At 51.1% G+C, this 12,077-nt stretch overlaps 1 long non-coding RNA gene across 1 annotated transcript; it reads right to left on the reverse strand.

The window, feature by feature from the left end:
- Positions 1-2,921: 2,921 nt before the first annotated feature.
- LOC114675778 (uncharacterized) lies at positions 2,922-7,673 on the reverse strand. Its single transcript, XR_003726648.2, has 3 exons — positions 7,518-7,673; positions 5,951-6,122; positions 2,922-4,664 (listed from the first exon to the last, which is right to left on the reverse strand). It is a non-coding gene; the product is annotated as an uncharacterized LOC114675778 (long non-coding RNA).
- Positions 7,674-12,077: the final 4,404 nt, after the last annotated feature.

The following is a 12,077-nucleotide window of genomic DNA, read 5'->3' on the forward strand; positions in this document are numbered from 1 at the left end:
GGTTTGATTTGATGAATCCAGTGGGGGAAAGGAGAAGGGGCTTGGCTGTGTGGGGATGTGTGTGATGGGAGCAGAATGGAGTAGCCATGCAGGCTTTTGGGATGGAGGGGCCACGCCCACATTTCCATGGGATCCGTCGCTGTTTGTGCCACTAGACCTGAACCTCTGTCTCTACTTCTAACACCCGTATAGTGAGGAAGCCCCTGATGGGCCTGAGTTGTTACTTCCCATGGCCATCGCTGGGAAATGCCCCAGACGCCTCTCCAGGCTGGTGACGGCCCTGGGGCTGGACACTGGCTTTGTCCTGAGTTGTTTCTTCTTGTGGCCATCGCTGGGAAGTGCCCCGGACACCTCTCCTGGCTGGTGACGGCCCCAGGCCTGGACACTGGGTTCGTCCTGAGCTCTGCGAGGGGCTTGGGCTCCACGTGCAGCAGGCATCTGTGCATCCCTTTGGATGTGAGATGTTGGCGCTCGGCTTGGAGGCCAGCGCAATCTGGGTGTGGTCAGGATCCAGTTCATCCTTTGGAGAGAGAGCACCTGCCCGGGGACCCCTCTGAGGTACATAGTCATGCAGTGCCCTCACAGGATGCCCGGTCCCCCGAGAACTTCCCGCCATTCCCCTGGACCCTCAGGTATGGGAGTCAAGTGTGGTGTGTGTGTCACAGGCGGGGGTACTGAGGACACCACGTGCCTGCTCGTGCGAAGACCTGAAGTGCTGCGTGAGCTCGTTCCCAAGGGGCCGTTGGCATCTGGGGGCCTGTGGGTGTCTTTCCACTGGCAGGAAATAATGGGTGGCCCATGTTACCTTTTGTGTCTTTTTTTTTTTTTTTTTCTTTGCCGAAAAGCCCTAATGCCAACGTCGCTGTCCTGCTATTGGAACCGCCCACCTCAGGCTCAGTGGCCCTCCTGTTTCTGGGCTGCTGCAGTGTTGTGTTGGGGTAACTGTATTAACTTCGTTTGAATTTTCTTCCTGTTCTTTTGGAATAAGTGTTGATAGTTTGTGCTGCTTGTTCACCCCAGAGGCGAGGATGTCCTTTAGGCCTGGAGGAGCACAGCCCCTGGAGGGAGGTGCCGGGCCTCTACCTCTCATGTCATCAGCAGCCCTCTCCACACGTCTCGTCTTCGCTCTGATTTTAAATAGGAGGAAATGATTGTAACAGAATGAGCAATGCCTAGCACTTAGTCTCAGGCTTGAGAAATTGTGTTTTAGAAGCAAGGTATCCCCAACTCCGGTTTCCTTCAAATTAAATCTTTTAAAGAGTCCACAAATATAAATAGTTAAAGCCTAAAACTATGCAACAGAGGGCCTAGAGCCCAAGCCACTGCCACCTCTGACTCCAAGACACCTCAAAAACTTGGCCCTCCTCCTCAGAGAACCCCCCTTCTGCTCCTCCTTCCACACTGCTCCCTCCACAGTGCTCCCTCCACACTCCTCCCTCCACACTCCTCTTCCGCCCCCTCCCCTTCTTCCTTCCCCTCCCCTTCTTCCTTCCTTCCTCCCCTTCTTCCTTCCTTCCTCCCCTTCTTCCTTCCTTCCTCCCTTTCCTCCTCCCTCCTCTTCCTCCTCTTCCCCCTCTTCCCCCTCCCTGTCCTTGGGCAACCTCCATGGAACTCTGGTTCAAAGTCACTGGTCTGTGGGGCCGCCCATTTGATAGACGAGCACGCTGGGGACCAGACACAAGTGACTGACTCAGACCAGCTCGCATGTCGTCTCCTGCCTCCCGTAACACCGGGTTGTCCCTAATGGAAGAGAATCAATGATGCTGCTTCACTGATCTCCAGGGAAAACAGGTTGATAACAGGTTATAAACATGGGAATGTTTTGGAAAAAGCGTCGTCCACTTGTCAGCTCCATCTCTCCTGCCCGGAAGATGTAGGGGAAACCTGCCTTCAGCCCACCCTCATCCCATAACAGGACAGAGGACGAAGGGGCAGAGACCCAGGTCCTGTCAGTGCCCTCAGGAAACCCCCCATTTCCTCCTCATGGTGGAAGTGGGAACCATCCCACTGGACTAGATTTTCCCGGGAAGCCCCTTCACCCCGAAAGCAAGGAATCTGGTTTGAGCACACACCATTCTCGGTGCCATGACTTTCTGCTGCTGAACCCTGCATACGTGGCCCATTGATCTTGCTAGTCCAGTGTTACTGGGTCCTGGGAGTTTCTGTGGGCTGATGGCAGGTGTTTACCATTGTGTTCAGAGGGGAGAACAGAACTTTATTTGTCGAAATCAGATGATAACCATTGCCATGTGATTCCTTGGGTTGGTTTGGGTGGGGGGTGCTCAATGCTTTTCCTGAGGGCTAAGTTCTAGTTTGAGACCGTCTCTCTTTGTCGCCCAAGCTGGAGTGCAGTGGTGCGATCTTGGCTCACTGCAACCTCCGCCTCCTGGCTTCAAGCAGTTCTCCCTGCCTCAGCCTCCCAAGTAGCTGGGATTATAGGTGTGTGCCACCACGCTTGGCTAATTACAAAAATATTTAATATAGGCTGGGTTTTGCCATATTGGTCAGGCTGGTCTCGAACTCCTTGCCTCAAATGATCGGCCCACCTTGCCCTCCTAAAATACTGGGATTACAGGCTTGAGCCACTGTGCCCGGCCTGATCCTGGATCCTGACATCTTTTAAAGCTGCCTTCATGTACCAAAAGCCAGTCTATGTTTGAAAATCAGTCTTGAAGAGCCTAGGAGGAGAGGGATAAGCTTCAACTAGGTGAACAACTATGCATGTGTTAAAAATATGGGCCAAAATCTACCCCAAATGTTAACTCTTCTGCTTTGCGTATTATATCCATTTATAGTTATTTCAGCACTAAGATTTTTAAAGACTCTTTTGATAATTATGGAGAAATTACTATTAAAACTCAGCTGCATTTGTAACACTTCAAAGAACTAATTGGATGACATCATTTTTCCCAGAGGCATTTTGGATTGTTACATAATTAATGTTTATCTCTTTGCCAGAAATCTTTTTTTTTTCTTTTCCAGGACAGATACCTGAAAAGAAAATTTCCTTTGCATTAAGTGTTATTTCACTGTGTGACAATCAATTTTTGAACGTGAGAACAAGATCATCATGTATTTTTGGGATACTTCTTGCTTAATAGTGATAATGCTAAGTGTTAAAATTATGCAACAATTTGTTTCTTTGAAAATTACTATTTGCCTGCTCACCAGGTGGGAGCTGATGAGAACGTGGATGTAAAAATTAAATTGTATTTAGCTTGTATAAAAGAAGTTTAAAAAAAAAAAGCTTTTTTTTTTGTTTGTTTGTTTTGTGCTACTACTGAAGTTGCTTCGTTGTGGAAATGAGGTTATTGCAGGCACCTAGAATTTTATCTCCTTCACTTGTACAATGGGAAGAAATTCTCCAACAAGCACAGGAATCTGACTTTCTGATATTGAGACTCCTAGGCATCCAGCCCCGTGGAAAGGTTGGTGATTACGTGAGCGTTGGCGTTGATGTGGGTACCCTCCAAGCCTGACGCAGGGAGCAGGGAAGGGCAGAACAGGCCCCTCAGGAGCCATGAGAAAATCAAGTGTTGGCAGCAGTGGTGAGGGTTGATGTCAGGGGCCAGGAGGAGGTGGTGAAGGGAGCATGTGCCTCAAGGCAGCCCTGGAACCCGTGGTCCCTGCAGTGAGGTCTGATCTGCAGGGGACGTGGACGGCCACGTGGCAAGGCCCACGGACAGCCTGGACTTGGCTGCCTCAGAACTCTGGTGGACGTTGCAAACGGCCCCACAGGGTTGCAGTGCACATTCCTCGGACAGAGAGAAGACGCTTGTAACTGTTCTCGGCACGAAGCCAGCGCCCTGTGAACAGTGGCCACTGCTGTTGTGACTGAGTGCCGTCCAACTGGAGGCATTTGCTCTGCTCAGTTCACTTAATTGGGCCAGGAATGGGGTTGCCCTGCCTTCAACAAGCTTGACGCATTGAACGAGGACTCAGTAAAGTACTCTGTAAATATGCTCTCCTGGCTAGAGTGAGCAAAGCCCAGGGAGAGAGTGGTTCCTCAGTATTAGACAGGTGTTTGGCGGGGCCAGCTGTGTGGCTGCCAGAGCGAATGTGACCAGGAAGCCTCTGTCCCCCTGGAGGTGGCCAGCGTAACTGTTACACGTGCCGTAGGTAGAAAGTGGGCACTGCTGGGAAACTTGCTCATGTTGCTGTTTCCTGATTGGAAATTCAAGGTTTCTGAGCATCCTACATCGAATTTGTACATTGCTGAGACTGTACACCTTTCAACACTTGTTTTTTCCTGCTTTTCGGATCTATACAACCTGGCATTTGGCCGTGGCTTCCAGAACAGGCTGGATGCAGAGTGAAGTCCTCTCCTCACTGTCAATCTTTGCAGATGTCTTTCTTGAGAGTCTCAATTAGGTTTTTACTTAACTAGACTTTTTAAATTGCCATGCACATAACTCTACCAGTTACAATCGTGAGCTAACGTGGGATTTTGGTTTTACTTTGATGAATGTTTAACATTTGCATGCTGGATGTAGGGGTGGAGGTCATTTATCTGCTTTTCATTTCCTTCTTGGTTATACTTAGTGACTTTCAGGTACGGTGTGGAAAGCCTGGTACAGGGTGAATTGCAGGCTGCAGTGTGGCGCGGTGGACGAGAGGCGTGGGCTGCAGTGTGCACAGTGGATGAGAGTGAAGCTATTTCCATCCTGGAGGGAAACACACAGGAAACAATTTAAAAAACTGATCATCTAGCTTGAATGAGGTCCAACAAATTCAGTTTGCAAAGTTTAACTTCCAAGTTAACTTAGTAACTTTTCCCCTAAGTCATTAATTTAGTAGCTTATGTTTATTGCCTAAAGCATAATAGTCATAAATTCTAAAATGAATGACTAAACATGTAATAATTTAGGCATACAGCACCTGAAGGGAAAACTGCCAGTATGCTAAAATATTGGATACAGATGCTCAAAAAATATAATGTAGCATTCTTACAATGCATGTGCTTTTAGCATGTAACTTGGTGAGTAGTTTTGAGCTATATTTGTAGGAATGTGTATCTTGAATACTTTAGGACACCACTGGAGATGTGTGCTTGAGAGGTATAAATACTGAATGTTCTTCTCCCTTCCCTTAAATACAAAACATAAGCTCCCTTCATTTTTATTTTTATTTTTTGAAGTGGACTCTCGCTCTTGTTGCCCAGGCTGGAGTGCAGTGACGCAATCTCGGCCCACTGCAACTTCCGCCTCCGGGGTTGAAGTGATTCTCCTGCCTCAGCCTCCCCAGTAGTTGGGATTACAGGTACCCACCACCATGCCCCGCTAATTTTTGTATTTTTATTAGAGATGGGGTTTTGCCATAGTGTCCAGGCTGGTCTCAAACTCCTGACCTCAGGTGATCTGCCCACCTCGACCTCCCAAATTGCTGGGATTACAGGCGTGAGCCACTGCGCCTGGCCAGCTCCCTTCTATAATGATTTATACAGTTGTTTTTGCTTTTTGTTTTTTCGAGACGGTGTCTCACTCTGTCGCCCAAGCTGGAGTGCAGTGATGCAAATCTGGGATGACTGCAGCCTTCACCTCCTGGGCTCAGGTGATCTTCCCACCTCAGCTTCCTGAGTTGCTGTGACTAGACACACGTCACCATGCCCAGCTTTATTATTATTATTATTGGTATTTTTAGTAGAGACAGGGTTTTGCCATGTTTTCCAGGCTGGTCTCGAGCTCCTGGGCTCAAGCAATCTCCTGGCCTCAAGCAATCTCCTGGCCTCAACCTCCAAAACTGCTGGGATTACAGGCGTGAGCACCACATTTGGCCCATTTTTTTTTTTCTTCCAGGATTAGGAGTCGACTTTCAGAAAATCCTTCAACCTTGCAAGCTTAATTTTCCATAAAAGTATTCCTCTAGGATAAAAACAAGGCACAAAGAAGTACGTGTGGACTGCAGTTAAAAATTTTCAAGAAAACTTAGCTTAGGAAAGTTGACAATTTACAAAGAGCAGGAGGCCCGTTCAGTGCCTTCTAGGCACTGGGAATGGCGGTCTGTGGGCGACCCTAACATGTGCGGCGTCCTGAGACGTGATCGTGGTGTTCACGCTTTTACCGAGGGCTTCCCGGGAGTACCAGAGGCTGTTCTTCTGCAGTCGGCCAGCCAGGCAGCAGCTGCTGGAGAAGGAACAAATAGCAAAAGACAGATGTACACGGTGTTATTGTGACAGAGAGGTTAAAACCAGGGTCACTTTGTTCTTACAGTTTTAAAAAACTAATAATGAAGTCCTTAAATATGTTTAGGATTTCAAAGTAGTTGTGGGTGTGTCTGTGTCTCTAGCTCCCGTTCGGGTGCTTCCTGCGAAGACAGCTCAGAGACGCCACCTTTCCTTGATGAGGTGACAGTGTCTGGAGAGGTGTGAACCCCGTGGTGGGGGGATGACTGACCTGGGGTGAGGCTGGGTCAGTGTGGGGATCCAACCCCACTCCACATTCCTGTAGGGAATCCACAGTTCTAAGTTTTTATGATAGGGGTAAAAATAACCTGGAAGAGGTGTTATTTTTTAAGAAGTAAGTGCCATGCTCTTTTTTCCTCATACTTTTCCGTGTTTAAGCAGCATTGAAGGATAAGGCACTAGTAGCATGTTGTTTTGGAAACAATGTTGTTGGTTATTTTACGTTGAATATGGTACTAAGGTTGCCTGGTAACAGAAGTTTTCCTTAAACAACATGGAACTCTGTTGAATCTGTTGCCCCATTGGCTGAGCCGTCTGAAATCAGTGCAGTAGCAGCTGAAGAGGCCTCCTCCCCTTGGAGGAAGCCGCTGGATTGGCAGGAGGCACCGGTCTTGATTTGAGGGAGTGAGGCGCCTTTGCAGGGACCCCACGTGGCCCCTGCAGCTCTCTCCTGCCCCCTGCTGGTTGGCCAAGCAGCCTTGCGACAGTGTGCTCAGTGTGAATGTTCACTGGGGCAGGCCGAGGCTTTTGTTCCAGAAACACTGACTTCAGAAACGGCCGGCTGTGTGTGTTGAGCATGGCAAGAAAGACTTACGTGTGTCTTAAACCTCTTGAACAAAGCAAGTTGATGTTTCAAATGCATCTCAAAGGCTAATGACTTTGCTATGGTCAATATTCAGGAGAAAAGAGGGTTTGATGAAACAGAAAGACACGAGTGGCAAGTGACATGCTTGTGCCCCGTATGACTAAGCGATGTCCTGGCCGTTCCACACCACGGCCTCTGAGCAGCCAGCCTGCAGATACTGGGTCAATTTAGATATCCCTGATCTCTGCAGAGGTTTGATCAGGTAGCCCAAGAGCAGATAAACACAAACGCTGACTGGAAACCCTGGCACACGGAGACACTGGAAACAGCAAGCTGCTATTAACATCATAGTAAGAGACAGTCGCCTGCTCTCAGGGGTGTCAGTTTCTTTTGCTTCTAGACGTTCATCTGCGTTACAATACAGTTTTGCTCAGTTTATCCCCATTACTCCACTGTCTTCGCCGTTAAAGTCTCAGCCAGCACTTAGCTCTGACACTGCAGGAGTTTCACTGTGCGGCTGACCAGGCCTACCTGGCTTGGCTGTAAAGCAGGTGAGATTTTCCGGAAGGCAGTGACGAGAACCCGAGGCAGGAAAGAGCATTGCTGGTCTACATACGGCAGTGCCCCTGCAGCAGAGCATGTACGTGCACGTTCAGGCTAAACAGGTGTAGGAGAGAAGAAAACCACCTACAATTAGTCACTTAAAATGCCACACACCCAACCCTTGAGACCCTAGCACATAGAGTAGTAGTGGTCTTGGAGATGGCAGGTGTGCTGAAGTCTGATTTTCTCACTTAGCTTTTCCAGCAGCGTTTTCCTCATCTCTAAGCTGGGGCTAACAACTGCCACGCGTAGATTTGTGCATGGAACCGTGCGTGTAAAGTGGGGTAGCCCCCAGGACCTAGGAAGGACTCGTGGTCAGTGTCGGTGGTCATGCGTGCTGTACGGGTCCCCCAGGAAGATGATTGCTACATATAACTCCCTCCGTTCAATGTCACTGAATGTAAAAGGTGGGACATTGGCTTCTGATGTGTCTGGTTTGCTGCAGGCCACGCTGCACCCCGTGGTTCCTGAGCCCTGAGCTGAAGTACATCCTGCTGCATCGCCTGTGTCGCTTTTGCTGTGTCACTTAGAGCTCCTGCCCTGGGAAACTTCCTCGCGCCTGACGAGCACCACAGGTTGCAGCAAGACCTGTCCAAAGCGTGGACTGCGAGAGCCCCGCTGTGGTCCTGTCCTCTCCATGTTGGGAGCGACTCTGTGGGGTTTGTCGGCCCTTCTCTCAGGTGTCCTGTGTCTCATGGATCAGCCGACGAGCCCCGTCTGGAGGAGCACTCTGCAAAACGTTGCCGGCCACCCAGATCTCCTAGCGCAGAGTGAGGCCACATCTGCAGACTTGACCGCACAGAGTCCCGAGGCATTCGGCAAGAAGGGGAGTGGGATGTGTGTGAGATCCCACTGCGGAAGCCGGCTCTGCTCCGTACTCTGCGTGCGGGGTGCCTGATGTTCAGACCTGCTGTGTCTATCGGGGGCCATGGCGGGGTGGTGGGAGTGGGGGCAGGGAGCAGCGCGGATGGATCCAGGAAAGGACTTAGTTGAATCCCAGCTGCCCACATACCTGTTGCTGGTCTTGGACAAGGTCCCTAGTTTCTCTGGGCTTTCGGTTTGATTGTAAGACTAGGACGCCGCCCCAGTCTGAAGATGTCGGTGTGTGCGGGAATGCCTGGCGCAGTCACCATGGGTTTTCCTTCAGCCTCCTCCGTGCCCCTCCCTGGGTCAATCAGTATCCATGCGTGCCACAAGTAAATTACAGTCCCTCCGAAAAACCAGTTGACCCGAGTTTTATGGTCGAGCATGGTGAGTGTCCTTGCCAGGAAATGCCACTAGATGTCTTGGGTCTGCTCCTCTACCTCCACAGCAATCCCCGGAACAGGCTGGTTCAGGACGTGGGAGGTGGGAGTCGGTGTTGTACCTAGGACAGGCTGAAGTCAAAGGCTCATTTGCTCTGTGAGGGGTGATCAGGATGACACATCAAGTGGAGCCCCATGGCTGACCCTGGAGGTGGACGGTCGGGTCGGATTGGCTGCCCTCCAGCACGTGTTTCGAGTGATGCCTTCCCTGGGTTACGCAGCCCTGATCTGTAGCGCACAACTTCCCAGCTCCAGCCAGTCTGGTCTTGCCGTCTCCTTCCAAGAAGGTAGGTGCGGCGCAGTTGCCTTTAAGCGGCTCCTTCTGGACACCGCAGGGCAGCAGCAAGCAAGCATGGGCGACTTTTTTCTTACGTTGACCACAATACGCGGGGCCAGCTTTGCACGATCCCATTCAGCATCACACGTGTGCATCGGCCACTCACCTGTCCATCTGCCACAGACAGGCTTGGACAGGACCATTGAGTGGCCTTTACGGCAAAGAGCCTAAAGGGCTCACAGGAAACCTGGACCCAGCGCAATGGTAACAGCGCAGCAATACCTGTCATTGATCAAGGGGTATTCTGGGCCCGACATGGTGTTAAGTGATCCAGTTCGGTTAGCACTCTTAGAATTAACCCCCTTTGGCCTATCAGGAAATCGAAGACGGAGGGCATTAACGCCAGGGAGCAGGGAGTAAGGGGACACACAGAGGGGCTGAGGGGCTGGGCATTCTGAGCCCACGGATCTGCCCACAGGCCCCGGCTGCACGGGCACCAGGGCTGCTGCTCTGGAGGGGATGAGGAGCTCTGGGGAAAAGATGGAGCCTGACGTGGGTAAGATTTGGATATTTTCAGAAGAGATTTTCAGCCTGGAATGAGGGTGTAAGTGACTGAATCGGAGTGATGAGCCAGATAGCCCGGCTGCGGGAGCTCCCCTGTGGGGTGAGGGAGGAAGGCCTTGGGGGCGTGTGGCTGAGCAGAGGCGCTGGGTCGCCAGGAGCCGCCGCGGGTTTGGAAAGGGGGAGAAACGCAGCGCCCTGCACTGCAAGGGCACCGAGACGTGGTTGTGGTTCTTCCTGACCGTGACAGGCACAAATGGTGCTGATGGTGGAATGCACGGAGTTTGCCTTCAGAGAACTCCTGCTGTCTTTTAAAACCTGGGCCTCTCATTTAAACTTGGTGGCCTCAGGTGAATGGTCAGAAACAGTTTCTGATGAGGTTGCAGAGACTGTGCATGGCCTCTGATTGTGCACATCCTGTGATTGTGTATAGTCTCTGATTGTGGCCTCTGATTGTGTGGGTCTCTGTGTGTGGTCTCTGTGCAGCCTCTGATTGTGTGTGGTCTCTGATTGTGCTCAGTCTCGGATTGTGTGCGGCCTCTGATTGTGGGTTGTGTGAGTTTCCCGGGATTAAGTAGATGAGCCTCGTGCTGGGGCAGGTGTGCCTTGTGTTGGGCATGTGGATAAAGAAGTTTAACCCATCTCCTCTTTGAGAATGGCAGGGCAGTAACAAAGGCGGTTGATTTATACATGGCCATCCTCGTGAGGTGAGGACCTGAAAGGTTTACTGCTTTCCCGGAAAGCTGCTCTGGGCGTCACCATCACTGATCCTGGACAGCAGCTCAGAAGCCCCCTTAAGGTGCAGGGAGGGACCGGCGCTGGTCCTGTCTGTGCCCAGGCTGCTGGTCACCCTGACGGCCAGGCGATGGCTGCCTGTGCACGAAGCTGGGGTTAGAGTGCATTTGGGCAGTGTCGGCTTTGATTTAGGTCAAGACTGATCAGTCTTCCTAAAATACTAGCCATGAAAGCTTTCATAGATTGTAGTTCTTTGGGAGATTTATATGTGGTTTTTAAAGCACAGGGCCCATGGCCAGCGTTGAATTACATTTTGTTCAGTGTAACTGACAGGACACTGGACCTGAGTCTCAGGCCTGCCACAGGGTTCAGGGAGCTTCAGAGAGGGAGATGTTTGTGCTCAAGTTTTCGCAGATGGGATGGGACATGGGCATGGGGCTGGAATGCTCTAACCTTCAATCTTCAGTCATCGGTATCACCTGTGCACACGCATATCGTTTTCAAAGATGGACAAGCTTTTGGGAAATATCTGAAGACTTTTCCAGTTTTGAAAGAAGCCGGGATGACACTGGAAACGGCAGGTGTCTTGGCTGCTGATCAGGTCCATCACCACGCACACGGTCCCTAACCTGGCCCACCTCTGATCATGCACAGCGGGTGACGAGGTCCATAACCTCACACTTCTGTGCACAGCAGGTGACCAGGTCCCTAACCTCAAAAGCTTCTGATTGGGTGCAGCTGGTGACCAGGTCTGCAACTTCGCATGGCTCTGATTGTGCAGAGCTGGTGACCAGGTCACTAACCACCCACACCTCTATTCATACCCAGCGGGTGACCGGGTCCATCACCTCACACCTCTGATTGTGCATAGTGGGTGACCAGGTCTGGAACCTTGCACACCTCTGATCGTGCACAACGGGTGACTAGGTCCATGACCTCACGCCTCTCTGCACAGTGGGTGACCAGGTCCATAACCTCACACCTCTGATGGTGCACAGCTGGTGGGCACAGGACCCACTTCAGTGAGGGGCTGACTTCCCAGGTGTGAAGGGGGAATGCTGTGTGGCTCGCTAAGCCCCTCCATGCTTTGGGGGCTCCAGGCTGTGGCCGGCAAGTAGGAAGTTGTCCCAGGAGGCTGCTGTGTGTTGGGGATGGGAGGCAGCTGCAGGGTGGAAGTACGATGTTGTCGTAGGGGGCCACTGTGGGGGGGGTGGGACGGGAGGCAACTGCAAGTTGGAAGTAGGATGTTGTCCCAGGAGGCTGCTGTGTGTGGGGGAGGGAGGAGGCAACTGCAGGGTGGTGTGGTGGTCCCCGTGCCACTGATTTCAGGTTAAAATAGAATGTGGACCTCTTTTTACCATAGTTTTTAATGACTCCGCTAGTTTGTGTTGCTGTCTCTTGCTATGAAGTCCACAGTCTGATGTCTCTGTGGTCCCCATGTTTCCCTTCTGCTTGTGTTACCCGATCCTGTGGGTCAGCTGTGAGGAAACCACTCTCCACTCCTCATCTGGAGTGGCCTCGAGCTGGGTGTGCTGGTCTCCTTGTGGGCTAAAGTGTTCCTCTGTTACTGTTTTCTCTGTTTTTTGACCAAATTTAGCAGACTTGTGTGTG

This window comes from Macaca mulatta, chromosome 12, assembly GCF_049350105.2.
Source record: "Macaca mulatta isolate MMU2019108-1 chromosome 12, T2T-MMU8v2.0, whole genome shotgun sequence".
NCBI classification, from domain to species: Eukaryota; Metazoa; Chordata; class Mammalia; order Primates; family Cercopithecidae; genus Macaca; species Macaca mulatta.